Source organism: Myotis davidii, unplaced genomic scaffold, assembly GCF_000327345.1.
Source record: "Myotis davidii unplaced genomic scaffold, ASM32734v1 scaffold289, whole genome shotgun sequence".
NCBI classification, from domain to species: Eukaryota; Metazoa; Chordata; class Mammalia; order Chiroptera; family Vespertilionidae; genus Myotis; species Myotis davidii.
In genome coordinates, this window is record NW_006299717.1 from 798,414 (window position 1) to 803,056 (window position 4,643).

General features: G+C 54.0%; 1 protein-coding gene across 1 annotated transcript in view; it reads left to right on the forward strand.

Annotated features, from left to right (window-relative positions):
• Positions 1-4,643, forward strand: part of KIF6 (kinesin family member 6) — a 255,403-nt gene that overhangs the window by 226,861 nt on the left and 23,899 nt on the right. The gene's annotated exons all lie outside the window — the stretch shown is intronic.

The window sequence follows — 4,643 nt, forward strand, 5'->3', positions numbered from 1 at the left end:
TAGGAGGACCTGTTAAAAGGGATCTGAGTCTTCAGTGAAATGCGGGAGAGTCTGATGGGCAGCTCTTCCCCCTCCAAGTCAGGAGCGTCATGCTGGCAGCCTAAAATCGGCCGTGATGGGAGTATGTCCATCACAAAAGTTGGCAGCATTACAAGTCAGGTGTGTGTCTGTTCGTTTATTTGTTTGTTTTCTAAGAGCTGGTGGTTAAACATGTGCCGGCCCAGTGAGGTGACCCACCCTGACTCTCCCCGGCTGTAGCCCAGGCCGGGTCACAGGGACACAGCGGCAGCTCTTCGCTGTCGCTCCTAGCACATCATCAGCCACACCCTACTCTCTGGAGCAGCAGTGTTCAACCATTTTCACCTCCTGGCACACACACTAATTACTACAATTCTGCAGGCACCAAAAAATACATTTTTTGCTGATCTGACAAAAATTGGTATGATTTGATTCACTCACATCAGATGGCTACTGTTGTGTTGGCAGGTGTCATTTTTTAATTTAACAATCTAAGGGGAAAGAGGTCAGTGCAGCTGAGTGCCCCGAAAATAGTCAGGTGTTGCATAATTTAAAAATTCTTGCTGCACACGGTTGAAAATCTCTGCTCTCGAGTTCCTGAGTGGGAATCAGACACCAGCCCACTGTGCACACACACACACATACAAACACACACACACACACCACAAACACACACACACACACACACTCCCAAGGATGCTGATCGAGCTTTCTGAGTGGTCTCCTTCGAGCCCTGTGACTACTGTTGTGGGAGGAGAAGGACTGCCACAGACGTCGCCCCACGAAGAAGATAAGTGGGCTTAAGGCAGGCGCTCGCTCTCTTTAAAGACATTCTCTTCAAAAACTTCCCTCGGCCCTTTCCAGCATGGACGTGGGCATTTTGCTTGTCTGCGGCCTCTTGCCGTCTTACTTGGAAGATGTGCAACTCCACTGCGCGCTGTCTCAGAACTTTGGACTCTGTGTGATACATTTTTGCCAAATGAGCATATTGACTGAACAAATTGCCTAATAGCAGATACGTTTTCCAAACGTGGGAGGACATAGTTGTATCAAGGATCCTCAACCCAATTCCTAAAAGCCCTGACATTTTTCTTATAAGCCAGTCAGGACGATCACCCAGCCCCACCAGCCATCGTCGTCAGAGGCATGTGTGGGAGGCAGGGCCGCTCACTGCCAGGCACCACAGAACCTGTCCCCTGAGAAGCTGTGTGTCCTGAGAACACTACCGACTGGCTGTGTCCCGTGTGACAGACGTGACTGGGTTTGGGGGGTGCCAGGGTTCCTGCTCACCTCTCTCTAAGAAGCCACAGAAACTGGGCCCTGTGGTCACCACTGGTCAGTGAGGCTGAAGTAACAGAGAGTAGAATCTCGAGGGACTCGGTTCAGATGCGAGCACACCTCCGTGTGTGTGTGTGTGTGTGTGTGTGTGTGTGTGGTGAGGAGGCCACAGTGGGCTGGAAAGCAAGTGGGAGGGACCTCAGCACAGACTGGCCTCTGGGGGCCAGAAGCCTCGGAGAGCGTCTCTAAGCCGCTGCCACCAGAGAAATATTCACTAGAAGCCAAAAGATGGGTCTGGGGTTCAAGCAGAAAGAACAGTAAAGATGCAGGAGATAGTGAGAGCTTTGGATAGTGAGGCTGCTGTGAGTAGCACGACCAGAAATGGCTTTCCAGGGGCTGCCTCCCCAGGTCACTGCCCCGCGTGCATGCCGGCCTCTGTGTGGTCCGCAGCCTCCATAGGGACAGATGGGGAGGGGGAGGAGCAAATGCTGGAGAGAGGCAACTCCTGGGCCCATGACCTTGAGCAGAGCGGCCCAGAGCCAAAGCAGGGGGGTTACTCAGGCAGGGAGAGATGATGGTGGGCTGCTGTTAGGGGTGCCTGGGCCTGTGTTTTGCTCTGAGCCGCATACCTAATGATTCTGATGGTACGAAAGCAAGGGGGGGTCCCCTCTCGGAGGGAGCGCCTGTGGTTGCAGCAGTGAGTGTGCCAGGGCAGCGATCAGCCACAGCCAGTGTCTGCAGGGCGTCCATCACCCGCGAGTCCCGCCGGCCACGGGCAGCTGTGCTGTTCCGCAGAATCAACACCAGGATGGATGGCGGCACTGAGCGCCCGTTAGCATGCGATCACTTCAGCTGACAATAAATTTGAGCCATTAACCAGGAAATGGGCTGATTGGGAAGCCAGACTCTTTGCCTCTGAGCCGCTGCCCACTGTGGTAATTGAGCCACTGACACCATTCATCTCCGCAAGAACAGACACTTGGACTTCCCTGACAAGGTGGGCTGAGTGAGCCACAGTCTGTGAGACAGTGGAGCCCAAGGAGACCCAGAGAGGGTGCCCAGCGTGGGAATCACTCGGCGGAGAGTGGAAGCGACCGGCTGATGCCGCCCTGGCTCCCAGGTCCCCTCTGCCCCAGGAGAACCACGTACTCCCGCCTGCTCCCATGCCGGGCACTGGGCAGGGGAGGGCCATGTTGGGCCTGTGGCCTTTGCTCTGTGGAAACCCACCGGCCCCTCCCTTCCGGCGCCGGGTTGAAATGTCAGTGTTGTGCCTCCCTTGGACGCCTCACCTCGCCTGCAGGCACAGAGGGAGCAGGCCGTCTCTGGGCATGGGGGGCTGAGCCTGGGGGGCGGGCTCCAGCAGGCGCGCTGCAAATGCCAGGGGCCAGGGTGCAGCGGGGCTTTGTTGGTAAAGGGCAGTCTTCACGGGCCAGCACGTGGGAAGAAACGGAGGCTTTGTCTCAGCCCCGGCCCCAGATCTGAAAGGCTTTCGCGGGAAAGAGCATCACCTTCAAATACCAAGGACAAGTCAATCCCGACTGCAGTGCTCTGCCCGGGCTTCCTTCACCATCGGAATCACATACGGGCTTCCTTCACCATCGGAATCACATACGGGCTTCCTTCACCATCGGAATCGCGTACGGGCTTCCTTCACCATCGGAATCGCGTACGGAGGAAAAGGCAGCGGCTTTGAAGTGGGATGGAGCCGGGTCCTGAGCTCGGCTCCTCTCAGCGGTGGTGTGATCCTGGGCAGGTTCCTCCCCGTCAGGACTCCGCTTCCCCTCCTGCAGCGGGGCTGCGAGGATTAGATAAGATAAGACACGGGGAGCCCCGACCCACGGAGCAGCCGCACGCACGGTGGGCATCAGCGTTCAGGTTGACCCAGCACCCACCAGGGCCACGTGCGGGCAGCTCCAGCCCACAGACAGGTGCCTTTCCTGCTGCCAACCCTGGGGCCCCTTGTCTCCACAGGGGCTCCCAAGGCCTGGCTAGTGGACAGGGCAAAGGGCGTGCCAGCTCCGATGCCATCTGCTAGGCCTTGGCATTCTTGCTCTCTCCTGCCTGAAGTGCTTGCATTGAAACAGGGCTCAGAGGTTTGTGCACGGCGTTTCTTAACAAGGGGTGAGCGTCAGAATTCGCCAGGGAAAGAATATCAAACAAGATTAGCTCACCATTGTTATTTCACATTTACTAATTCCTTTTCTGTTGCTTAAACTTGATCAGTTCGTTTTTCCTTTCAGAATAGTATAATCTGATCATTCACTCCTGTGTTGTTCATCCGGATTTTTAAGATTCTAGAGTCTCTCACATGATAATTTATTTTAGATTTTTGTTGACTCAATAAGAGCACATGTTATTATCTTTGTAGGAGATTTCTACTGACGGCACTAAATCAACCTTATTGATGAGACCATTCCCCCTCTGTATATAATTATTGATTACCTAATTTAAATGATGTGACAAAGAACCAGTGGTAATGTGCCCATCAATTCTTCCTTGCTTGTCTTGGGGTTTGCTTATTTAGCTACTATAGTGTTTACCCAACAAATGCTTCTGGCTATAAATACTCTGATTTTATAAAAGGAAAAAAGAATTCACCGGGGGACCTACCAGCAAATCCTTACTCAGTAGGTCGGGAGTGGGCCCAGCTGTCGATGCTGCTGCGAGCTCCTCCAGTGATTCTCATGTGCACCCCAGGGAGAGCCTGGGCCACCGAAATGCGGTTCTGCATGTTTAAGAAGCTAAATAACTGCACAGGAGAGTTTGGGGGTGGGGGATGTGGGTGTGTGAGTGTGAGTGTGAGTGCATGTGAGTGTGTGTGACTGTGTGTTGTGTGTGTGAGTGTGTGTGTGTATGTGTGAGTGTGTGAAAGTGTGTGTGCGTGTGTGTGAGTGAGTGTGAGCGTGTGTGTGAGCCTGTGTGTGTGTGTGTTAGTGTGTGAGTGTGTGTGTGTGAGCGTGTGTGTGAGCCTGTGTGTGTGTGTGTTAGTGTGTGAGTGTGTGTGTGTGAGCGTGTGTGTGAGCCTGTGTGTGTGTGTGTTAGTGTGTGAGTGTGTGTGTGTGAGCGTGTGTGTGTGTGTGTGAGTGTGTGAGTGTTAGTGTGTATAAGAGTGTGTGTGTGTGTGTGTGTGTGTGTAGAGGAGTTCGAGTGCAATCATGCCAGGGAGGAGGGGCACACAGGAGTCTGGCCTGTGTGTGAGTGTGAGTGTGAGTGCATGTGAGTGTGTGTGACTGTGTGTTGTGTGTGTGAGTGTGTGTGTGTATGAGTGTGTGTGTGGTGTGTGGTGTTTGTGGTTGTGTGTGGTGTGACTGTGTGGGGGGGTGGTGTGGGGGTGGGGGGGGGTGGGG